This window comes from Piliocolobus tephrosceles, chromosome 12, assembly GCF_002776525.5.
Source record: "Piliocolobus tephrosceles isolate RC106 chromosome 12, ASM277652v3, whole genome shotgun sequence".
NCBI lineage: Eukaryota > Metazoa > Chordata > Mammalia > Primates > Cercopithecidae > Piliocolobus > Piliocolobus tephrosceles.
The window spans coordinates 63,486,911-63,514,421 of record NC_045445.1 but is presented as its reverse complement, the minus strand read 5'-3'; the positions used below and the strand labels follow the sequence as shown (position 1 = coordinate 63,514,421).

Here is a 27,511-nt window from a genome sequence, read left to right as displayed (position 1 = left end):
ATTAATGGTAAAGCTTCTTATTTTGGCTCAAAAAGTAAAGTTTTCCAGACGTCCTATACTTCAGCTCAAAAAGCAGAGCTTGTAGCTGTAATTGAGGTATTGACTGCTTTTGATATGCCTATTAATGTGATTTCTGATTCTTCATATGTGGTTTATTCCACACAGTTAATCAAAAATTCTCAGTTACGTTTTCATACAGATGAACAACTGATGACTTTATTTACACAATTACAAACAGCAGTTAGGAGTAGAATGCATCCTTTTTACATCACTCACATTAGAGCTCATAAACCTCTTCCAGGACCTTTGATTGAATGGAATCAAGTGGCTGATTGCCTAGTTGCTACTGTGATATCTAATGCTAGACACTTTCACAATTTAACCCATGTTAATGCCTCTGGTCTCAAACACAGATGCAGCATTACCTGGAAAGAAGCTAAAGCTATCATCCTTAACCCATGTTAATGCCTCTGGTCTCAAACACAGATACAGCATTACCTGGAAAGAAGCTAAAACTATTATCCAGTGATGCCCAACTTGCCAAATGGTACATTCCTCATCTTTTACAGGAGGAGTTAATCCTCAAGGACTGGAACCTAACTCTATTTGGCAAATGGATGTCACACATGTTCCCTCATTTGGGAGACTAGCTTATGTACATGTATGTGTGGACACCTTTTCTTACTCTGTCTGGGCTACCTGCCAATCAGTAGAGTCTTCTGCCTGTGTTAAATGTCACCTTTTGCAGTGTTTTGTGGTGATGGGTGTTCCAGCTTCTATTAAAACAGAAAATGCCCCAGGCTATACTAGCCAAGCTCTAGCTACATTTTTCTCTAGGTGGAATATTAAACATATTACTGGTATCCCATACAATTCTCAAGGACAAGCCACAGTGGAAAGATGAATCTCTCCCTAAAACAGAAATTGCAAAAGCAGAAAGGGAGAGACAGAGAATATGGAACCCTACAGATGCAACTGAACCTAGCATTATTAACTTTAAATTTTTTGAGCTTGCCCAAAGGCCAGATGTTATCAGCAGCTGAACAGCATCTACAGAAACCAGCTTCAAAGACAGAAACAGAACAACTGATTTGGTGGAGAGATCTGATAACAAAAAGTTGGGAAAGAGGTAAAATAATAACTTGGGGTAGAGGTTATGCTTGTATTTCTCTGGCCAAAATCAACAGCTGATGTGGATACCATCAAGACACCTGAAACTTTATCATGAGCCAGATGCCAAGGAAGAGACTCTGGGAGGATCCCGAGGACCCTCTGGTTGCAGCCATATTGAGACTGGCACTGAGGAGAACCCCAACTGTCACGAGCAACACCTGTTGAACCGAACATAGCCACCCACCTGGGGACAGATCAAGAAGCTCTCACAGATGGCAGAAGCAAACCTGAGGAAAAGGGGACAATCAGTGACAATGAATAATTTAATGGTAGCTATGATAGGGCTTATCACCACTGCCTGTGAGTATTCCTTCAACAAAGGCTGGTAATAGTGCCTGGATGCAATCACTCTATGACACAGTTACACATGCTTTCTAATCTCAGTATTTACCATAATAAATCTGCTCCTATAATTGAGACATACCACCCTCAAAAACCAATTTGTAAACAGGACTGGACCCAGTTAGAAAAAATGAATGTACTTGTTTCGGAAGATTGTTTTGCAGAACAGGCAGAGGTGCTACACAACGATTCCTATGGAATCATTATTAATTGGTCCCCTAAGGGGACATTTAGCTTAAATTGCACCTCTCAGTCTGAGTGCCATGGTCACACTATGTTCAGATGATTTGAACAAAACCATCAGATGGTAGAAATGATAAGAAGTACGGCAAGAGTTCCTACTATCTGGAACCATGGCAGTATAGTGGCACCTCAACTTCAAATGATATGGCCCGCACTAGGAGCTAAACATAAGGATTTGCAGAAACTATTAAATGCTCTTAATAAGATCAAAATTTAGGAAAAAATAAAAAAGCATCTAGAATGACACTCTACCAACTTGTTTTTGGATATAGCAAAATTAAAAGAATAAATATTTAAAGTATCCCAGGCACACCTGATCTTAATGCAAGGAACTAGAGTGCTTAAAGGAGCTGCAGACAAATTAGCAGCTAGTAACCCATTAGAATGGATGAAAACACTTGGAAGCTCTGCAATTTCAATGATGATTTTGCTTTTAATCTGTGTTGTTTGCCTTTGTATAGTCTGCAGATGCGGATTCCGACTCCTGTGACAAGTAGCTCACTGTGACAAAGCTGCCCTTGCTTTTATCTCTTTGCGAATCAGAGAAGGGAGACATGTTGTGAACAAGCCCCCCCAAATCTGGCCATAAACTAGCCCCAAAACTGGCCATAAGCAAAATCTCTGCATCACTGTAACGTGTTCATAATGGCCCTAACACCTACCCTGGAAGATTGTGGGTTTATGGGAATGAGGGCAAGGAACACCTGGCCTGCCCAGGGTGGAAAACCACTTAAAGGCATTCTTAAGCCACAAACAATAGCATGAGTGATTTGTGCCTGAAGGACATGCTCCTGCTGCAGTTAACTGGCCCAACCCCTTCCTTTAATTTGGCCCATCCCTTCATTTTCCATAAGGGATACTTTTAGTTAATTTAATATCTATAGAAACAATGCTAATGACTGGTTTGCTGTTAAAAAATACGTGGGTAAATCTCTTTTCAGGGCTGCCAGCTCTGAAGACTGTGAGACCCCTGATTTCCCACTTCATACCTCTACATTTCTGTGTGTTTATCTTTAATTCCTTTAGCGCCACTGGGTTAGGGTCTCCCCAACTGAGCTGTTCTCGGCACTTCTGACAGCAAAGTTTTGAAAGCATTAAGCACCCCTAGAAAGCCAGATCACAAAATGTACGAAAGATATTAAAACACAAAACTTTAAAGATATTAGTGTTAGAAACTTTGTTTTAACTAGGTATATTCTCTTATTGTGCTCCTCTGCATATCAGTTGCAAAACGTTCACACCACCTACAGCAATCATAGACAAAAGTGTTTAAACTAGGCATGTCAATAGTCATTCACAAAGCACTTTTTTTAAAAAAAAATATGATGTCCTCTCTTTAAAATAATTTTATATGGTGTTTTAATCTTTGTTAGAAAGTACACAAGACATGCTTTTTTGTTTTCTTTTGTTTTTTACATGTATTTGTTTGTAAATATTTTGTCTCTACTAGACTAAGAGCTACTTACTGGCATAAAATAATTGTAATTTCTCTCTGGCTCAGTATTGAGTACAGGGTGATAAATGTTTGAGACAGAAGGATAAAAGATATTTCAGTCTGTTCACTTACATTCTTTTTACTTTTTTCTAAGTATTTTTCTCCTTTTACTGCTGCTTTCTCTTTTTTTGCAAAATATTTCCAAGACATGAAAGAGCGTTCCTTACAATATGTGCCCAGTTTAAAAAATACAAAAGAAATAAGTAATTATATATTCATCACTGAGCTTAAAATACAGGATCAACTATTATATCTAAAACCCTTTAATATCTCACTCCAAATTGAGCCCTCTTTTGCACTCTCAGCTGTAACCACTAATCTAAAACTTATTTTAATTATTCCTTTGCTTCACTTTATAATTCTTCCACATGTAAACATATTCTTAAAGCATATATCACTTAATTTCACTTACTTTTGACAGTAACATAATTATACTGCAAATATTTTGTAACTTGTTTATTTCACTGAACATAAGTCATTGAGATTCATTATGCGGTACATTCATCTTCCTTGTGTATGGCTTAGCTACACAGAGTATGTTCCCATTCCCTGGACCAACAACATTGAGATCAACTAGAAATTTGTTAGAAATGTAGAATCTTTGGTACCACTACCAAATCCTTGAGTACAAATTTGCATTTAACAAGATTCCCAGAAGATGCATAATCACAGTAATATTTGAAAATTAGTTCCTTGTTTGATTATAGCATAATATATTCATAATATTGTTTGTATAATATCATTAACATTAATTGTCTGTGATATTTGGTTGGTTTCCATTTATTTTCCATAAAAATCTCTTTATTTATTCAACAAATACATATTATGTGCCTACTACATGCCAAGTATTGAAATAAATACTTACGATCCTTCAGAGAATAAAACAGAAAAAAATCCTGCTTTTATGGTGCTTACATTCTAATGAGGGTAAAAGGCAAAAATCATCCATATATAATAAACATATTTTATGTTATAAAGTGATAAACACTTGCTATAGATGGAATTGTGACTCCCAAAATTTATATATTAAAGTGTTAACACCCACTACATCAGATGTAACAATATTTGGAGTTAAAGTCTTTAAATTGGTAATTAAATTAAAACAAGCCTGTAGGGAATAGTCCCTTATACAACCCAACTCGTTTCTCTATGAGAAAAGGAGATTGGGACACAGACAGAGACATCAGGTATGAGCAATCATACACAGGAAAGGCCATGTGAGTACAGTAAGAGGTCGGTTCTCTGAGGGCTAAGGAGAGAAGCCTCAGAGAAAACATCAACTTTGCTAACATCTTGATCCTGGATTTCTGCCTCCAGAACTGTGAGAAAATGAATTTCTGTTGGCTAAGCCACACAGTCTGTGACATTCTGTTATGATGGCCCTGGCCAACCAATACAGTACTTAAATAAGGAAGCAAGATAAGATAGACGCGAGTGCCAGGAATGAGGATGAGAACAATTTTAAATAGAGTGGTCAGAGTAAATTGCATTGAGAAGGTGTCCTTTGATCAGAACCCAAAAGGTGTTAAATGAATTTCATGAGACTCCAGTCATAGGGTGAAAAATGCAAATAGGGAGTGTTTAGTGGATATTTTCATGGGAGAACAAGAAAGTCGGTATAGCTGGAAGAAAAGTGAACAAGAGGTAGAATAGTGGGAGATGAGTTCAGAGAACTAACAGGACTTTGAATTTAATGTAACTGAAATGGGGAGATATTACAGTTTTAGCAGATGTATAATATGACATTTGTAAAGTACCATTCTGGTTGCTGTGTGGAGAGTATAATGTAGACAGCAAAAGGTGAAGTAGTGGGACCAGGTAGGGCTAAATTTCTGAAAATCAGTAAGACAAATATTATGCATATAAATTATCATTATTAATATTATCTTAATAGAATTAAGATACTAGGAAGAAAAAAAAGTGAAAAGTTGAAAGTATATATTTGCAACAAATGATCTGCCAAAAGATCATTACTATAGGTTGGTGTAAAAGTAATTGAGATTTTTGCCATTAAAAGTACAAAAACTGCAATTACTTTTGCACCAAACATACTAATGACCTTTCAGTAGATTATTTGTTGCAAATATATACTTCCAGCTTGTCACTTTTTTTTCTTTCTGATATCTTAATTTTAAGGCCTGATTTTTGTTTTATGTTTAACCGTTTTTGTGTCTTGCTTATGAAACCTTCCCCACTTTAACACCATAAAGCTATGCTATTTTTTTCTTAAAAGCTTTAAAATGTAATTGTACAAATATGATATTGTTTCATCTAGAATTAAAGTTTGTATATAGTTTTAGGTAAAGAATTCATTTTATTTTATTTTTCCACACAACCAATTGTCTAGCACCATTTTTCAAATAGTGCAGTTAATACTTATCTGCAATGCCAACTCTGCCATATGTAAAGTTTTATGTAAATGTTTGGTCTATTTCTGAGCTTTTTAAATTAGATGTGTTGGTAAATTTGTCCATTCTGGCTAATTCCACATTGTCTTAATCTGCCTTTCAAAAAAGTCTTTATTTCTGTTGATTACGTCTCCAACTTTGTTCTTAACAGTGTTTTATTCTTCTTTCTTTACATTCATGTAATTTTTAGAATAAATTTCCGGCCGGGTGTGGTGGCTCATGCCTGTAATCCCAGCATTTTGGGAGTCCGAGGTGGGTGGATCACGAGGTCAGGAGATTGAGACCATCCTGAATAACGTAGTGAAATCTCCTCTCTCTACTAAAAATATGGAAATTAGCCAGGCATGGTAGCAGGTGCCTGTAGTCCCAGCTACTCGGGAGGCTGAGGCAGAAAAACAGCTTGAACCCGGGAGGTGGAGCTTGCAGTGAGCCGAGATCGGGCCACTGCATTTCAGCCTGGGTGACAGAGTGGGACTCCATCTCAAAAATAAAAATAAAAATAAAAATACATTTCCTACTTGGCCCTGTAAAGATTGTGTTTAGTAGGTATTGGTATTAGTCTGCTATAAAGATACTACCTGAGACCGGGTAATGTTTTAGGAGGTTTAATTGACTCACAGTTCTGCATTGCTGGGGAGACCACGGGAAATTTGCCATCATGGTGGAAGTTGAAGGGGAAGCATGGCACATCTTACATGGCAGCAGGAAGCAGAGAGAGAGAAAGAATAAATTGCCAAATGCTTTTAAAACCATCAGATCTCATGAGAACTCCCTCACTATCACATGCACAGCGTGGGGGAAACCACTCCCATGATCCAATAACCTCCCACCAGTTCCTCCCTCGACAGGTGGGGATTACAATTTGAGATGAGATTTGGGTGGTGACACAGAGCCAAACCACATCAGTCTCATTTCCCAATTGTATAATAAATCTGTTACCAGGCATTGTATCACAGTTCTTCTCTCCCTATTAACCTAGGTACTACTTCTGGGACAAAATGGATTACAAGCCTAGGTGACTAGCAGCACTCAACAGAAACAGGCTTGTTCTGTCAACATCTGAAAGTTTGAGGCAGCTCAACTTGAGTAGTAAAAGGTTGAAACGAAGTAACCATGAAATTATAATTTGTGCTATTACACTTTTATTTCTCCTCCTCCTCTGCTTCATTGTTATTTTCATCACGTCATTAATACAACAGAAATAACATTTATTGAGTGTTGAGTACTTCTTTAATTGCTTTAGATATATTTTGTCTAATCTTCTTTATACTCCTATAAGATATAATGTTAACTACTTTAACATATGAGAAATGACGATCAGAGAGGTTAACTATAATGCCCATATTCAGTTACCTGGGAAAGGGGTGAAATACAGAATTAAGATAATCAAAGCCACATTATTTTACATACAAAAGTTTTGCTCAGTCTTTGTTAATTTCCTAAATTAGAAACAAATGGCCTTGCAGTTACTGCTTCATTTTCTGCTTTTGATACTGCTATACAGAAATTTAGTATTTAAAATAAAAAGGAATAATAGCATGACTAGCTTCGGAAAATTATCAATGATTTAATCTTTAGTTACCTGGCACCTGAATTACTGTAGATTTCTATTGGGCACACTCTGATGTCATTTTATAAAGGTAAGTTATTTTCTCTTCAAAGTTGTGACCTATCTCATAAAAGTGTCATAAAAATTAACTAATTAAAGATCAAAGAGCTCTTTGAGAATATATTTTACTATGTAAATACTGAGTATTGAAAAGACAAATTCTAGAGGTTAGGAAAATACTAATGTGTCAACGCCAGTTTTTTTTGTGTGTGTGTGTGCAAGGTTTTATTTTTCATCATAGTTCTTTTATGTTGTAAAATATGTATTGAAATATTTGTCATAAAATGTCTTGCTGCTGAATGTAAGACAGCCTAACAGGTTTTACTTTTTCAAAATTAATAAATATTCACATTTTATTTTAAATTACAATGATTCTCATGAAACTAAAATTATGTTATTCCAGAAGTAATCAGAGCCTTTTAGAAGTAATTGGAGTCTTTTTGGAAATACACTTTATAAATCCTATTAAATGGTCATTTTTTCTTATGGTTCTTTCTTTTACCATAGTAAATTTGTTATTTAATTATCTTTATTCTTTAAAGGAATTATCCAAATATGTCCCTGCTTTATTAAATAATAAGTACTGGGGCATTATAGTAAATTATTAGAAAGTGTAAACAATAAAATGTGTGTTATTTTGAGCATGTTTAGACTTCACAACTATATCTACACATAAAATATCATAATAAAAAGCAATTATTGAAAAATATAAAATCACACATGAGATTATTCAGAAATTTCAAAGAAGCTTGGGAATTGTTTCTGCTTCAGTATACATCATCAAGGCATGTTTTAGATGTCTGCAAATACTTCTTCAGCTTTGGGATTTAGTATTGCAAAAAAAAAAAGTCTGAAAATTAAATGTTTATGAGGTCTAATAGGACATTTTGTTTGTTTCCACAGATGAAACATTTTAGCAAAAATATATTCTTAAGTATAAGACATGTATTAGGGTTCTCTGAGAATATACATACATATATGTGTGTGTGTGTGTGTGTGTGTGTATGTGTGTATATATATACACACACATATATATATATCACCTGTTGGTTTTATAGGCTATCAATCTATCAATATATGAGAACATATATGTGCATCCAGAGAATTATTATGAAGAATTGGCTCATGAGACTGTGGAGAATAACTCACATAATCTGCTAAATACAAATTGAAATCCAAAGAAGGCTAATGGAATAATTCAATCCTAGACTAAAGGCCTGAGAACCAGTGGAGCCAAGGGTATAATTTCTATTCTGAGAAAAGAAAATGAGACAAAATGTTTCGGTCATTACAGCAGGAAAAAAAAAAGAGTGAGTTACTTTTTCCTGCCCCTTTTGTTCTATGTAGGCCCTCAAGAGATTGGAAGATGCCCACTCACATTGGGGATCCACAACCTACTGATCCACCTGTGCAAATGCTAATCTCAACTGGAAATACTCTCACAGATACACTTAGAAATTACCTTTAATCTGGGCACCCCATGGCCAGTCATGATGACACATAAAATTAACCATCCTAATTACACTCCTTGTCCATTCGGCACCCATATGCATCTCCTTAAACGATACTTCATCTTCAAGTAAAGATTATAATAAGATAATAACACTGCTTAACATGATACAAGTACCATGCAAAAAAACAAAAACAAAAACATACTTACTTCTTCCCAAAAAGGGAGGCAAATTCTTTGGTCAATGTTTACTCTTCTCCTTGACATCCTGTAACCTAAATACTATGATGTAACATGATGTAAAATTAACAGTACTAAAATGAAATTTGTATGAGTTAAAATCAATATATTTTATGTTACATCATAAGGGAATAAGCAAGTAAAAAAACAAAGATTTTACACACACACACACACACATACACACGAATATATGAATGTACTCGTAGGAAATAAAGGAAAAAATGCTTATGACAATTATGATTCTTCTTTCTGTAACTGATCACATGGTCGTAACTATTATTTATAACTATCTTCTTCTACTACCTATTTTCTATTCTCTTTGACTTCAGCAAGGACCTCAACTGAAGTTTAGGTGTTCAATGAAGTACCAAAAGTTCATTGCTGAAGGGTCCGGGCCATTAGTAGTTCTGCTTAGATGGATTGTTACAGATTTCTATTTAGATTGCTATAGTTGTCCATGTGAGTTAATCACAAGTCATGGGGATATTAAGAGACTCCATAAGAGATCTCCTGTATTCTAGACATACTCTTCCTTATCTCCATTATGGAGGAGCAGTCCAATATCTCCCTTGGGAATCAGGATCAATCATCTCAGCCAACATTGTAACTTCCATCTTTGTTGATTCGGAGATGTGAAGAGCCCTAAGACTCCAGGTGAAAGTCTTAATTTCAAGTTCAATGAAATCATTGTTACATCTCCTGGTGAAAGCATTCCTCCCTCAGGAACTAAGACCTGTAGGCAAGCAGAGCATAATATCACAGAAACAGGAAGCAAAATCTTGCTGGTTGGCCACTATGGATGCTAGTGAATAGTGTCACTCCATTTTATACTACTTGATTCTTGGACCCATGAATCCTGGCTATGAGAAAAACAGCACCATATATTGGACACTGATTCAGAGCACAGCCTTCTGGGAAACCTTTCCCCAGTCTTGAACAGTGTTTACATCTAGCTGTCGTTGTAACTGAGTCTTCAAAAGGCTATTCCACCATTCTATCAAGCCAGCTACTTCAAGATGGTGGGCATCATGGTAAGGCCAATGAACTTCATGGTCATGGACCTATCTATTGTCACATTTATTTTGTTGCAAACTGAGTTTCTTGATCTAAAGCAACAGTGTGTAGAGTGTCATGACAGTGACTGAGACATTTTGTAAGTCCCCAAATGGAAGTTTTGGCAAAAGAACTGCATGCAGAGAAGGCACATTAATTTTCAGAGTAAGTGTTTATTCCACAAAGAATAAAATGCAGCTCCTTTCTTGATGGAAGTGGTCAAATGTAATCAACTTGCCAACAGGTAGTTGGCTGATTATCCTGGGTAAAGGTACCATCTTGGGGACTCAGTTCTTTTTGATGGCAGACTGGGCCCTCAGTGGTGGTCATAGCCAAGTTGCCTTTGGTAAGTTAAAGGCCATGTTGCTAAGCAAGTCTCCATTTTGCTGCCATGGCCACTTTGTGAGCCACTGAGCAACAATGGTGGAGCAGGGGAAAGAGGCTGACTAGTATCCAGAAAGGGGAAAGAGGCTGACTAGTATCCAGAAAATGGGTATTCTATCCACTATACCACTAAAATTATTTGCTGAGGTCACTTGTTAGTGAGTAATCACATAAGACACAAAAGCCTTCTCATTTTTTGCCCATTCAGAAAGATCTAACCACAAACCTCTTCCTCAAATGTCTGTCATCAATTTTACAATTATGTTCCTTCCAAGTCCCTGGTCAACTACCCAAACTACTTGTCACAGCCCATGAATCGGTATGTAATTGCACCTCTGGCCATTTCTTCTTTCAAGCCCAGTGAACAACTGGGTGCACAGCTCCAAGTTATGCCTACTGAGAAAATTTCCCTTTGCCACTGTGCTTCAGAAATATACCAGAGGAGGGCAGTAGATCTGCAGCTGTCCACTTTTGAATGATGCCTGCATATTATGCAAATGTAAACAGGGTTTAAGTTTTTTCTTCCTTTGTCAACAGATCATACGTTATTCACCTTGAGGTCATATGTAAAGGGTAAAAGAGAGAAAGTAATATAGTAGGAAAAAGGACAAGAGACCCACTTCTTCATGTAACTTACTTATGTCTCAGGATCTTCTCAGGCCAAGTAATTCATACATCACTTCTGTTTGATGATGTAGTGTTGCTGTGCATGCTCAATTTTATGAGGTTTTGAGTTAGATAACACACAGTTTATGATGGGCAGTGTAGGTTACATGGTAACTTGGTGGAGATGGTTAAGCATTCAGTCTCTATTAAAGCCCAGTCACAGGCCAAGAACTGTTTCCCAAAAGGAGAATAGTCATCTTCAGAGAATGACAGGATCTTGCTCCAAAATTTTAAAGACCCCCACTGCACCTATGAGGAGGTGGCCAAGGGCTTCACATAGTATTCCTATCTGTTAAATCATATGGTGCAAGTGGAAGAGCAGCTTGCACTTAGTACTGAACTTCTTACAGAACCATCTCTTATTGTAAGTCCTACTCCAAATCAACAGCTTTTCAAGTCACTTGGTAAATGGGCTGAAACTACACACTCAGATGAGGAATATGTGGCCTTCAAAATCCAAAAAGGTCCATTAGGAGTTGTACCTATTTCTTGGTTGTTGGAAGGGCCAGATAAAACAACTAATCCTTCACTTTAGAAGGAATATCTCAAGAGGCCCCACTCATAACACTGTACCCCCAGAAATTTGACTGAGGTAGAAGGCCCATGGAATTTAGTGAGATTTATTTCCTGTACTCCCTGACATACAGATGTCTTCTCAATAAGTCCAGAGTAGGCAGTACCTTTTCCTCACTAAATCCATTCAGCACGATATCATCAATGTAATAGACCATTGTGCTATATTGTGGAAGCTAAAGGTGATCAAGATCCCTGTTAACTAAATTCTGACAGAGGGCTAGGGAGTTGATATAACCCTGAGGTATGACAGTGAAGGTATACTTGTGGCCTTGCCAGCTGAAAGCAAACTTTTTCTGGTCAACCACAGGGACAGGTTTGGAGAAAAATCATTTACCAGATCAATGGCTGCATACTAGGTATCCAGGGATGGCTTAATTTGCTGAAGCAATGAAAACACAGCCAGCCTGAGGGCTAAAGAAGATGAAATGAGATGATCTAGCTCAAAGAGTGAGGCAGAAAAAAACAGCCTAATTTATCATTCTTTGTTTGTTATATTTAAGGCCTCAGTAGATCAGACAATGTTCACCCACTTTGGAGAGGCCAATCTACTTTATTGAGTCCAATAATTGAAATGCTAATCTCACTCAGAATTACCCTCATAGGCAGGCCTAGAAATAATGTTTAATCTGGATACTTCATGACCAGTCAGGTTGAGAGATGCAATTAACCATTACAAGACATAATTGTAAATTCAGAGTAACTTAAACTCATATTATAAACAAGAAGTTAGATTTGACTTCCCAAAAAAGAAGAGTAATAAGATGGCAAATATTTGGGTCATCACAATGTAAGTGACCTTATTAAAACCCTTGAAATGCAAGATTATGTAGTAATATATTAAATTGTTTATATTTTCTTATTATGCTTATTTAATAGACACTTTAGTAACACTTATGTTAAGCACAGTGGTAAGTATCGTAAAAACATTCATTTGATTCTTATTTCCATTTTGTAAATTAGTTACTGTTATTACTCACATTTTACAGATAACTCTTTAGGTAACTCATCCAAAGTAACACATATAAAGAGTGACAGAGCCCAAGCAGGCAGAGTCTGGAATGATTAAGATGTTTCTCTTTTTTCTTTGTTGGTAACCAGGTAACAAGTTGGAAATTATCTTTAGTTTGAGAGCAAAACACCTGTTTCAATTTTCTTCAATGCTAGAGAAAAAAGAAAAAAAAATGTGACAGGATTTAGCAAATTAAAAAGTATGATTCTTCATTCCATTCTTCTCCAAATGGTGAATTAACATGAGCTGGTGTCACAATCCCTCAAGAGGAACCTGGAAGAAATAAATGAAACATCTGTAAACATTTTTTAAGAAAGTAAATATCAACTGTGTGAAACATCCTATGGAAATAAAAGACATTTTGAATTGATGGGAATGTGTGTTTTTGTATATACATGGAGAATGCAGAGCTGAAAATGTTTTTTAAAATAGTTGAATTTTGCTCCTTAGTATCCCCTGCCGTTGCCTTGTTTTAATCAACACCTGCCTCTTCACTATGAAACTCTGTGACAAAGATACATCCCTTAGGCCAGGAGTCCACATGGGCAAAATAGTGCAAAAGCTTTTTTTTCATGAAGTTTGACAAGCATTAAACATTTACTCTTCTCTTTCCTCTTCAAACTCCTAAAGCCATTTGATTACAACCTGGGGTAAGGATAAGGAAACTTTTTAGCTGTAGTGGGCCAGATGTTTAATATTTTACATTTTGGAGACCACATAGATCTGTCACATATTATTATTATTTATTTTTATAAACCCTTAAAATGTATAAGTCATTCTTAGTAAAAATCCTGTACAAAACCAAGTTAGTTCTGGGGTGTATTTATTCCACTGAATATTTTCTGCACACTGCTGATCTAGGGCATACCTTCTTCAATTCTGTTTTTCCCTCAGGTTCCTAAAGCAAGGTACTGACTTAAAAAATTCCCTATAGATGGATATAAAACTGGAGTGAACGATAATATTTTCTTTCTGTGCTTGGGGCTGCTTACTCTAAGAATCCACCTATCCTTCTCTTTGAGTGTACTACTGGAGAAAGGGTGTGAGTGACACTGACTGAAGTTTGGCCAGCCCTTGATGTGTGATATGCATTTCCAGTTAGACTTATTTCAGTGTCACAGGCAAAAATAGAAATCTGAGAAGTATAACTACTTTAAAAAATAACTGGATAACAAATATACTAGAAGATGGAGATAGTAGACCACATTGGTCATTTAAAATGATTATATGAATTTATAATAAGATATATGTGTGTGTGTATATATATATATATACACTAAAAATTAAAAGAGAAAATTTTAGTGATATGAAACAGAAAAAAGAACTCAGAAATAACTAGAAATTGTAGGATAAATAGTTGAGTAAATACATATACAAAATGAACTAATGAGTTAAGAAACAATATTAACAAACTTTCCCAAAGTGTGTCCAGAATTGGTTCCTGCCAGTGGGATTGTGGTCTCGCTGACTTCAAGAATGAAGCTGTGGACCTTCTCTGAGAGTGTTACAGCTCTTAAAGGTGTCACGGACCCAAAGAGTGAACAGCAGAAAGATTTATTGTGAAGAGCGAAAGAACAAAGTTTCCACAGCATGGAAGGGGACCCAAGTGGGTTGTCACTGCTGTCTGAGGTGGACAGCTTTTGTTCCCTTATTTGTCCTCTCCCATGTTCCACTTGTGTCCTATTAGAATGCCCTTTTTTTCAATCCTCCCTGCGATTGGCTACTTTTAAGGTCCTGCTGATTGGTGCATTTTACAGACCTCTGATTGGTGCATTTTACAATCCTCTTGCTAGCTCCAGAGTGCTGATTGGTACATTTTGCAATCCTCTTGTAGGACAGAAAAGTTCTCCAAGTCCCCATTCTACCCAGGAAGTCCAGCTGGTTTCACCTCTCAAAAGGAAAATAAAAGTGGTAAAAGAAATAGAAGTTACAAAACAAATAAACAAAAAGTTAAAAACCAGTTGAAGAGTAGAAAACACATAAATAGGTGTTTAATAGAGGCTGGGATAAGTTAATTCTTACAAAGACATGAAGACCTGAGAATATTTGCAATAGAATGACTCACCTTGAAAATCTTTTTGGAGGATCTATCCAAATTATAAGATGAACAAATAGAACAGATGTTGCAAGAGATATACAAGGTAAAGTTGATTAAATAATTTGATAATTTTTCTAATTGTCAACAAATATATCTAATAACAAAGAAAAGAGGAGGAAGATTATAGTTATAGTTATCTAGAATTTAAATGATATAAAACAACAGCATAATAGTCAGGGCACAGGTTATTGACAGATCAAGAATATGAAAGCATCTAACAGTATTTTCCAATTAGGAAAAAGGCATATATGTAGATTTCTGTGCTTGTTTATTTCTCGGTATATGTGTGTTAAGAAAGAACAAACATAAAAGACGTTTAGTGAGTCAAATTCAAATAAAAAACGACCATGTTAGAAAGAAGTCTATATATTTCAATATTTACAACAATTATAATAAATTGACCATTTAAAAGGCAGTTATTAAGGTTGAGTAATGTTAATAATAATAACAATAGAAACAACAACAGTAATAATAAGACCCAATGCTATGTTCCTTGTAAGGAAACAACATACAGAAGAAATACACACAGTTGAGAAAAAAAGGATGAAAATCAATATGGTATAAAATTACTAAAAAATACGTGGTGTTTCATGTTTATACTATATAACACAGAGATATAAAAAGCATCATTAGGAAAATTACATAATTATAAAAATTTAATTCACCAAGACAATAAAGCAATTCTAATTAAATAGGCATCTAAAAATTTCATAAAATGTATATGTAGCAAATATTGATAGAATTACAAGGAAAAAGAAAATTCCCCCTTCTATGGTAGAAAATGTTATCATAGCTTTATAAGCATATAATATTTATAAACATAAATCAAAGTCTAAGAGTGACATCAACAAAATGGTTGACCAGGAAACTCCATGATCTTGTTCTTCTATCAATGCAACACACACAAAAACCCAAAAAACTGATGAAATAGACTTTTTAAGACCTCTGAAAAACAGTCAAATGTCTACAGCAACTAGTGAACATTCAATCAAGAAATTTAAAAATAATGGTAAGTTTTAAATTGATTTTGTTCAAACTTGTCCCACCTCCTTCCTGGTGCAGCATGGTCTTGGTCTGCAGGATGTTGCAGCCCTGTTTTAAATTTTCTTTCTCAAACTGAAGGACACAGAACAGATATTATTTTTAATGTTTTAACCTCTCTGGGAGCTACCTCTTTATCTTACGTTGGAGCTCAGTCCGGGCAACATAGTTGAAAGAGGCAGGCACAGATCTTATACTGCAGGCAGACAAAGAATCATAGGCACCTGGGGTTAAAAGATTATGAGTAGACATGTACAATAGACAATCTAAATCTCTTAGCAAAAGCTGGGTTGAATCTCTTTGGGAAATGAAGATATTAAAAAGCAGCTGTATACCACGCATAAGGATGAATTTTTTTAAAAGTCTAATCTGAGACTCCTGATCAGAAAAGACCAGAGAAGAACTTCAGCCTCATATCAGGCTGATTCTAGGATTCAAAAAATGCTCTGCTGGTTAGAGAATGACTTCCTTGGCTCAGAGCCAGTCTTCAAAGACTGAGAGAGGAATCTGCTTTTTTTTTTTTTTTTTGAGTATTCAATTTTTGACAGCAACAAAAATAACAAGACATACAAAAATATCAGAAAAACCAGATCCATTCAAAACAAACAAACAAAAACAATCAAGTTGCAGAAACTGTCTCTAGAGAAACATAGGCTTTGACTTACTAGACAAAAATGTTTAAAGTAACTGTATTGCCCTTATGCCTAAAGACCAGAAGGGAAAGATGGACATGGCCTAATAAAAATCAGAAAAACAATATAAGATCAAAATGAAAATGTCAACAAAACTACAGAAATTATATAAAGAAAACCAAATCAAAATTCTTCTATTAAAAAATTTGTATAATTGAATTGAAACATTAACAAAAGGGATTCAACAGTAGATGCAAGTAAGCAGAGGGAAGAATCAACAACTTGACTAGTCATTTGAAATAATTGAGCGTGAGAAGCAAAAAGTAAAAAAGAATAAAGAAGGGTAAACATAAACTAAAAAACTTAAGGGACTTCATTAAAAGGACTACTATACAGATCACATGAGTCTCAAAAGGAAAAGACAGATTGATAAAGGGGTACAGAGAGTATTTGAAGAATTAATGGTTGAAAGCTCTCTAAATTTGAGAAAATACATGAATCTACAAATCCAAGAAGTTCCCAAGAAGACTGATACTGAACAATCAAATATTCAAAAGCCAAAAGAGAATCTTGAAACCAGCAAGAGAAACTCATGTAACTCACTATATACAAGGGATTCTCAATAAGATTAACAGTGGGTATCATAGCAGAAACTTTGGAGGGAAAAAGGCAGTAGAATGATATATTTAAAGTGATGAAAATAGAAAATTGTTAACCAATAGTTTTATATCCAGCAAAATTGTGTTTTGAAAATGAGGGAGAAATTAAGACATTCTCAGATGTCTTAGTCCACTTCTGGTGCTATAATTGAATACTACAGACTGGATAATTCTTCAAACAAAAAAGAAAAGTTTATTTGGCTAGTGGCTCCAAAGGCTAGGAAGTTTAAGAGCATGACACCAGCATCTGGTGTGGGTAATGTCCCAGTGCAGGGATGGAAGGCAGAAGTAAACACTTGATATATAGAGAGAGACATGAGCTGAATTGATCCTTTTTATCACAAATCAACTCCCACAATAACTAATCTACTCCTCTGGTAATGATATTAATCCATTTATGAGGATGGAGCCCTCATAGCCTATCACTTTGTTAAGGCCCCATCACCTAACACCATCACAATGACAATTAAATTTCAACATATTTTATATATAGATATAAATTTATAAAAAATTATATATATATAAAAATTTCAACACACACACACACATATATATATGAATATAGATCCAAATGGTAACACATATAAGTATTTATAGATATGTGTATTTACACAGGTTAGTATGTACAGATATATTTCTTTTCCTCATTAGCTGAGAGGGCCTAAAAGAAGCAATATCTCAGAAGTAAATGACATACGTAAGTTCCCAAATCTCAATTTCTAATACCATCCTCCAATAAAAGAACCAGCGTTTCTCAGATAATTGGCTGATTTTAGGACTGGGTCAGGAAATATACAAAATGAGTCTGGAGCATCTTTTAAGGCCAGAAAGTTAAAAAAAAAAGTGGTCAGTTAAAAAATATAGAGAGATGGGAGTATATCAAATAACAGAAGCACCCATTGAAAGGGTTACCAATGGCCAATGCTGGAACAATTTGAACACCACAATGAATAAAGTAATACCAAATTGTAACTTAAAGTATAAATCTTCATGAGTCCAAAAACAAATATAAATAAATGATTGAATAAATTAATAAATGGGTGTGAAGGTACAAATTTTCACACAGACAAAGTACAAATAGAGTATGTAGATAATCCATCCTAAAAGGGGAGAACATAACTCCTCATTATTTATGGGTACACTGTGCATATCAACTTCATTTTAGAGAACAGTATAGAAAGTGGGAAAAAGAGTAACTCTAACTTCAGAAGCCTAATAAACACTACTTCAACCATGTGATCAATGTGAACATCAAAAGTCATAAACCAGGTTGATAGTATGTTCTTTTGATATGATACATAAAATGGCGCACTTTCTCTGTGACCTTCCTTGTAAAACCACATTATTCCATCTAATGATGAGAAAGACATTAGACAAATTGAGAGACTTTCTATAAAATGCCTGACTAGCACTCTTCAAAACTGTCATGGTTATTAAAAAGAAGAAAAGTCTTGGAAACGGCCATAGTTTAAAGAAGCTTAAGCAAACATAATAACTACATGTGATGTGGTATTCAGTATGGGATCCTGGAACTGAAAAAAAAGAAGACATTAAGGTAAACTGAAAAACTCTTAATAAAGTAACAATATAATAATATGGGTTTATTAATTGTTATAAATTTCCCATATTGAAATACAATGAAGCAACCAGGCACGGGTGGCTCATGCCTGTAATCCCAGCACTTTGGGAGGCCCACATGGGCACATCACGAGGTCATGATGACACCCCACCTCTACAAAAAATACAAAAATTAGCTGGGCATGGTGGCGCATGTCTGTAATCCCAGCTATTAAGGAGACTGAGGCAGTAGAATCACTTGAACCTTGGAGGCGGAGGTTGCAGTGAGGCTTGATTGTGCCATTGTACTACAGTCTGGGTGACAAAGTGAGACTACATCTCAAAAAAAAAAAAAAAAAAAAAAAAGAAAAGAAAAGAAAAGTAAAAAATCAAGGCCAGAATGACTGGGAAAAAAAAAGAAACTAGTGTATTTATAAAAAAGATATAGAGAGGCAGATGATGCAGATATAGATATAGGTGATCGGTAGATAGGTAGGTAGGTAGGTAGATAGATAGATAGATAGATAGATAGATAGATAGATAGATAGATAGAGACATGGATATAAGCAAGGGAATGGTGAAATGACCAATGTGAGATTTTAAAAAGTGATCACTTTCTTATTTGTAAACTACAAGAACTGTCAAAGAATGTATATGAGTAGATACAAGATATTGTTCGTAATATACATCTCATGTTTGTAGTGGATTCACAGGTTTTTATATTTATAGAACTCTCTCTCCCCCCACACACACATATGTATATTATAGAGAGACAATAGATCGATAGATCAATAGATATAGATAGATTGATGCATCCACACATACGTACATATATTCATATATAAGTGTAAAATTTTAAAAGTCACATATACACCAAAGATGAGAAACTCTTATGAACAATGAGGTATCATTATTCCAATTATGTGCAATTTATGTTAATAAACAAACAGAATGAGAGACGAGCTGTACATTGGCTCTCCAGGGCAAATGCTGATCAATAAAGAGTATATTTCTTAGGCCTTGCCAGGGATCTATGGTAAAAACACAATTGAGAAACAGAAAAAAATATGATTGAAAATTAGAATTATTAAAAAATTATGAAATTAATGTGCCTGGAGTTGCTTCCTGTTGGTGGGTTTGTGGTCTCGCTGACAAGAATGAAGCCATGGACCTTTGCAGTGAGTGTTACAGCTCTTAAAGGTGGCACACACTCAAAGAGTGAGCAGCAGCAAGATTTATTGTGAAAAGCCAAAGAACAAAGTTTCCACAGCTGAAAAGGGACCCAAGTGGCTTGTTGCTGCTGGCTGAGGTGGTCAGCTTTTATTCCCTTATTTGTCCCTTTCCATGTTCTGTTTCTATCCTATCAGGATGCCCTATTTTCAATCCTCCCTGAGATTGGCTACTTTAAGTTCTTGCTGATTGGTGCGTTTCACAGAGTGCTGATTGGTGCGTTTTACAGAGTGCTGATTGGTGCATTTTACAAAGCACTGATTGGTGCATTTTATAATTCTCTTGCTAGCTACAAGTGCTGATTGGTGTGTTTTTACAGAGTGCTGATTGGTGCATTTTGCAATCCTCTTGCTAGCTACAGAGCGCTGATTGGTGCATTTTACAGAGTGCTGATTGGTGAATTTTACAATTCTCTTGTAAGACAGAAAAGTTCTCCAAGTCTCCCCTCTACCCAGGAAGTCCAGCTGGCTTCATCTCTCATTAATAAGGCTTTGAAGTATGAATGGGACTAAAGTAAGTTTTCAAGGTATACATGGGACATAACCCAGGGAGAAACAGTATAGAATTACTTCTGGGAACTGAATCTCAGGGTTCTTAATAGCTAAAGATCCTTTCAAAAACAGAGGAGAGCTCTGGAATACTACAGATAATTGACTCAATCATTGCAATAAACTTTTCCCAGGAAAGCTTTTGTTTTGGCCTCTGTCGAGGAAAGTTAAGCCAGATGAACCAAAGAACAGCTAGGTTGTTGTGTACAAACACGGAAACAAATTTCCTGAGATGTAACTGGGAATTTACGAGAATTTTTTAATTATATAAAAAGTAGTTATTCTATTGTTCTCATTTCTACTCCTCTTTGTTCTTTGGCCTAAATTGATAAGTGTTGGGGGTGGGGGAGTGGGAGGGTAAAACTTGATTAGTTCCTGAAAAAGGAAAATGGTTCCTTAAGTGCCTGTAATGCCTGTGATGCCACTGACTCAAAGTCAGGTCATGGAGAATGAAAGGGTTGAAATCTGTAAGATAGACCTGAGATTTATGTTGTACTTTTGAACTCAACTCCTGAAGTCTGCCTTAGAAAGAATTACCTCAGTAAAATCTAAAACTAATTTCATTTTTGGTCTTCTAGAATTTATACCAAGTCATAATAACTGCAGAAGAGTAAAAGGAAAAGCAATAAACTTTCTAGCAAAAGGCTAGAAAAAATACAAAGGTGCAGAAAGACAGCTAATTCTGCATATTGAGTCAAAGCCATTTTATCTTTTTGAGTGCTAGGTACATAGTAAGAGTTTATTAGACATTTGGCAAACCATTTAGTCTTTGGAGTTTTACACACAGAGTTAGACAAAGAAATAATTCATTTGTCTTATATTTGCCTGCTTTAAAGAATAATGTTTTTTGAGCTTGTCAATCCTACCGCTTTCCCCAGCTTTGACATAATAAGGCAGACAACTCAACACAGGAGTCTACATCCAAGTGATCATGTCTCTTCCCTGGCAGAATACCCCTTCATTCCTGTAACGGGAATGTCTATATTTCAACTTGAGATTGGCAGTTTAATTGCCTAACCTAATACTAACTAGTTCGAAGCATGGATAGTCACTAAACAGAACAGTTTTGTTTTCACACAAAACAGATATTCTTCATTAAAATTAAGTATTTTTAGTCACAGCTTGCTAATATAGCTATTAAGGATAATTAAGAAAACCTTCAAGTTTTTCACTTAGGTAATTCCATGTATGAATAAATTTTCCTTCAACTCCTTCCTCTTGCCATTTTCCCATATCTAGTACTGTAAAGACTTTAGAAGAGTTTATTTTATCATAATATATTAAATATGGTCACAACACAGTACTTGCTGGAAGATACGTGCTTTTAAAAATCCAATTATGCCCCTGATACTTGAGCCAACTAAAGGATATGAGCGAGAGGGCCATCTGATTTTTCTTTTGACTAAGGAGGGCCTAAATTAATTCCATAGGGATGATTAAATTTAGATTTAGGGGTTGTATAAACAAACTGAGGTTAGCTTATGAGTTTCATTCTGGGACAAAAGGCCAAGAAATGCTTATTTTAAACTTGACATAACCTGTTTTTCAGGAGCTCCGCAAAGTTAAAAAATTTGGCAGGAGGTTAGGAAACTACAGCATATACCTCTGACCTAGAGGCACTCTCTGAAATGGCTTTTCTTTTTCTTTATTTTTTCTAGACAGGCTATCAATGTAACAAAGAAGGATTATGGCAATAAGTTGTCAAATGAGCTGACAAAATCAACTGTCATGTTTCATGGTGGCCCGCGTTTTAAGAATGTACAGATAATATTTCCTCAAAAGAAGAATGTGTAGTTTTCTTTATTTTTCAGATTTCTTCAAAGGCATAGTCTACCTAAACTGTAAAAAACTCAGAAAAAAAAAAAAAAAAGGAAAATGGAAAAGGAATATATTTTTCTTCTATATATTATTTTTAAAACACCTTTCTATCAAGCATCCTGATAACTTTTCTGAGTTAGCCATTGTATTAGTTTCATATTGCTGTTTAACTACCAAAAATATAATAGCTTAAAAAAAATCAAGTCCCAGTTCAGCAGGTCAGAATTCCAAACACGAAAGACTATGTTCTCTGCTTAGGGTATGACAAGACTAAAATAAATGTGTTGGCAATACCATGCTACCTATTGTATATGACATGCATTTTGTGTTTTGGGTTTGTTACAGTCATGCTCTTTCCTTGTGGAAATTGTTACTGACAATGTCAGTTATAAACTTGGGAGATACATTGTTAATTCAATAGTATTAATTCCCTGTTGTGCTTGGACTTTCCCACACCTCTAAAATAATAGATATACAATTGACTCTAGAATAATCAAGGAAAGTATTATGATTTTCCGTATTCATAATGGTGAAAATTAATAAAGGTTTGTTTGTGGAAGAAAAAAATGAAAGTCGTGGCTCCCGCCTGTAATCCCAGCATTTTGGGAGGCCGAGGCGGGTGGATCACGAGGTCAGGAGATCGAGACCATTCTGGCTAACATGGTGAAATCCCGTCTCTACTAAAAATCCAAAAAATTAACCGGGAAAAATACAAAAAAATTAGCCAAGTGTTGTGGCGGGCACCGTAGTCCGAGCTACTCGGGAGCTTGAGGCACGAGAACGGCCCGAACCCAGGAGGCAAAGCTTGCAGTGAGTCGCGATTGCACCATTGCCCTCCAGCCTGGGCGACAGAGCAAGACTCTGTCTCAAAAAAAAAAAAAAAAAAAAAAAAAAATTAAAATTAAAAAAATCAAAAATAAATAAATACATAAATAATAGGAAAGAGGAGTTGGTCAACAAGAAGCAGTGGTCAGTTAGGAAAACAGCCTTTAGGGCAGGGGAAGCTCTTTGCTGCTTTTGAGAGGCCTAAGGATTGTTTCCTGAGGAAGGATCTCAGATAAGGCAAATGTAAGTTATAAGCTTTAAGGTGAGAAGAGCAAATTTCTATTTTTATTAAAAAAACAAACTGTCTATAAGATTATGAGAATGGTTTCAAAATAACTCGGGGAAAATAAGTTAACAACATCACATATTGTCTTTCTTTCTAACTTTCTTCCACTCCAAACATACCCTTTGAAAGGTGCAAAGTTTTCTAAGGGCATAGCTCTAGATAAGTTCGTAAGAATATGAATTGTTCAGTTGTAGTTTTAATTTTCTACACGGCAGAAAAATATTGTATGGAGCGAATAATTGTGGGGTACTGAGTTTAGAGAGAATGAACTCTTTTATGTGTAATAAGTTATAAATTTAAAACCTCTTGAAAATACAATAGGAGCATATCTGATCTAACCAACTTGTATTATTAATTTAATTATTTCATATATTTAAAAACCATATTTATTAAGATAGTGAACTTTTCCTAAAAAGCAGACATTCCCCATCATGTCCCAAACACTATACTGTGAATAATCCTAATCCTTCTATAGAAATATTATCTCTTCAACCACTTTCAAATATCTTAAAGGCAGCAATTAGATCTTATTTATGTTTGTATTTCTCCATACTTAATCTTCAAATGACAGAGTCAGTTTTCAATACTATTCAGTCTGGTTACATAGCCTGTGCTTTTTTTTTTTTTTTTTAAATGGAATCTAGCTCTGTCACCCAGGCTAGAGTCACTGGTGTGACCTCGACTCACTGCAATCTCCATCTCCCGGGTTCAAGCGATTTTCCTGCCTCAGCCTCCCGAGTAGCTGTGACTACAGGTGCGTGCCACCATGCTCAGCTAATTGTTTTGTACTTTTAGTAGAGACAAGATTTCACCATATTGGCCCAGCAGATCTCAGACTCCTGACCTTGTGATCCTCCCACCTCGGCCCCCCAAAGTACTGGGATTACAGACGTGAGCCACCGTGCCCAGCCCAAGCCTGTTTTTGAACACTGCTCTATAGTGTCTCATATAACAGTGGTGGGCAATACTTTTACGCCAATTTCATTTTTCTGTCTTACCATATGATGTTGAAGTCGTTATAACAAAGTACCACAAGTCGGTGGCTTACAACAACAGAAATTTATTTTTCACAATACTGGAGCCTGGAAAGTCCAAGATCATGGTGTTGGCAGATTTGGTTTCTGGTAAAAGCTATTTTCTGGTTCATATTTGATGCCTTCTAGCAGTGTCCCTTTATGGTGGAAGGGGACAACGACAGCCACTTCAGACTATTATAAGGACTTCAATCCCATTCATGAGTGTCTCACCCTCATGTCTCAATGGCCTCCCAAAGGCCCCACCTTCTAAACACAACATAAGGGGGTTACTTTTCAACATATAAATTTTGAGGAAACACATTCAGTCCATGACAATCATATATTTCTTTGTTCTGAAGTTAGTTGTATCAGTTTGGGAAGAGCTGGTAATGCCCTTTCATCTATTTTAAAAGCAACACATGAGTAGACTATGAACCAGTGCATACTAAGACATTATATTTAACTTCCATTGAGTGTTCTTAAAGGCCTTCATGACTCTTTTTAATCCTATTTTCAGGATCTTTGCTCATTTCTGAAACAATAATGTGTGGAAGGGCTTATACAGAGTCATGTTATTCTGAAGGTGAAGAGCTATACTAGTTAGATACTAATCATAGCTTCAGTTTGAGCAGTAATATTGATACTTTTTTTATTTTGTTGAGATGGAGTCTCACTCTGTCGCCAGGCTGGTGTGCAGTGGTGGGATCTCGGCTCACTGCAACCTCCGCCTCCTGGGTTCAAGTGATTTTCCTGCCTCAGCCTCCCGAGTAGCTGGGACTACAGGCACATGCCACCATGCCCAGCTGATTTTTGTATTTTTAGTAGAGACGGGTTTTCACCATGTTGGCCAGGAGGGACTCCATCTCTTGACTTTGTGATCTGCTTGTGTCAGCCTCCCAAGATATCTTTAAAGTTTCATCCTGCGTATATTGTTTTTAAAATACTATTTTAGAAGAAAAGATTAGTTAAATTTAGAGATTCACTATGCTTTCCCTTTGGAAATAAGTTCCAGTAGGCTTTCTTGTTATACAAAGTAATTACATAAAATTATTGACAAACTATGTCAACAGAAGGTACTCAATATATTTCCAAAATGGAAGAATTCCTCTAAGCCCTAATAATTTCTTTAATGTCCTCTATTAAACTTCTTGTGAGATCGAGGCTTCATAGAAAACTAAACTGTGGTCCATAATTTTAACATGTCATAATAAATATCTTCATTAAAATGGAATTCTAAAACTAATTTTTAAATGAGGAAATGTTTTCTTTACTATTTTTTTCAACATTTCTAATTATCATCCTTAAAAAGTGTAAAACTCTAAATAACTTTCTGACTAACCTAATATGCATCAATAAATGTTCATAGTATTTTTGTGAGATTTATTTTAAAATAGTTGTATATAATCACTTTCTTCATTTTGTTTCCTTTGATTATCTCTTAAACACAGTCTATTCAGTCTTTTATCCCAATTATTTCACTGAAATTTCTTTTGTGAAGACCCCAAATTATCTCAACATTGCCCAATCCAATGGCTAGACTTCAGTCCTCACCCTACCAAATTATTTGCACCATTCAACACATTTCTTACATTTTCTTCATTTGGCTTCCAAAACACGATCATCTCTTCATCTTCGTCTTACCTCATTGTTGGTTCTTGTCAACCTTCTTTGCTGATTTCTGCGTATCTCCTCAGTGCCAAAGTGCTTAGTCTGTGGACTTTTCTTTTCTATATGCAGTAATATTCTTGAGAATGCAATTTCACATCATGCATTTATGTAACACCTCTATGCTGACAATGTTCAAATTTTTGTATCCAATCCACACCTCTGTAGTGAACTCTAACTTTTATACTCAAATATTATTTATTTTCTGTTTTTTTTACATGAATATAAGCTCTCTAAAAAAGAGACCCATTTCATTTGCAAATGCATCCCACTCTTCACTAGAAAATTATTTGACAAATGGTAAGGGCTTGATAAAGAGTTAATAAAGGAAAGAAAGAATGAATTAAATATTTTATGTACATATTATATGTGTGTATATATGCATATGGATATATGAGAGATAAATATTTCACAAATATTTGATTAAGTTGAATGCATTATTCCTTTGTCATGCTATGCATCAATTTTCCCTTTCAATAATATTTTGTTCTTTTCAACATTTGGATGTCTTTCAAATAATATGAACTGTAGATGTTTTCTTATTAATGACTGCTCTGATGACTTAGTACTTATCAGTTCTTGTCATATTAGAAACACAGATGCACAGAGCTGAATGAGAGAAAAAGCAATGTGAGTTTTCTGCTGGTCTACGTAAAAAGGAAAATGAAGCGAAAAAGAGAAAGATGGTTCTCGTAGCGGTGTTTTTCAGAACTTAAGTAGAATCCTGTTTTTGAACACTGAATTTGACTCCCTGCAGTCAGCCTTAAAAATACATACAGAATACAAAATGTATTGAGTTCTTTAAAGTGCAAAAGGTGAAGGGCTGTTGTTAGTTGGAGTTCTTCCAGAAGACAATCCTGTCTCAAACAGTGTTTGGTTCTTAAGAGAGGTTAACTTCCCAGCACAAATATGACACTAAAGAGCTAATCATCAGTCTTCCTCTTTCCTGACAGAGCTTTGATCCACAGTTGAACCTTTTTCTTTTTCTTTCAAACTACATTCACTTGTAGTCCCTGGGGAAAAGTCAGATTCTTGTTGATTGTCCTCAGCTCAAGGAGAAGGGTTTCATCTTTATTTATAGCACTTGTGAAGTGCCCACAAGACACAGCAAGGTCAGGGTCCTAGCTAAGACCTAAGACCTATCCATAGTATATAGAAATAAGGCAATCTTTGCATCCTCGAGAAACTTATATTCTAAAGTATGGATTGAGTCAACGGCCTTTGAAATGGTAACTATTTTGAATAAAAAAAAAAACATCAGAGGAGCAGGATCTGAGAGATGAACACATAGCAATGCATAAAGTAGATTTACTGAATAGAAGTCTAGTACTATAAGTAATTAAATAAAATCCTACTCAGTCCACGTTGTGGCAATTCTGGGTTTTTATTTTTCCAGTCTTGAAAAAGAGTGATTCTCAACCTTGGCTGCACATTAACATTACCTGAAAATCTTTTAAAAACCTTGATATCAGACCTCACCCTGACAGA

The 27,511-nt window shown here is 35.5% G+C and overlaps 1 pseudogene; it reads right to left on the bottom strand.

Annotated features, from left to right (window-relative positions):
* Positions 1 to 23,493, bottom strand: part of LOC111536552 — a 109,100-nt pseudogene extending 85,607 nt beyond the window's left edge.
* Between the last annotated feature and the right edge of the window lie 4,018 nt (positions 23,494 to 27,511).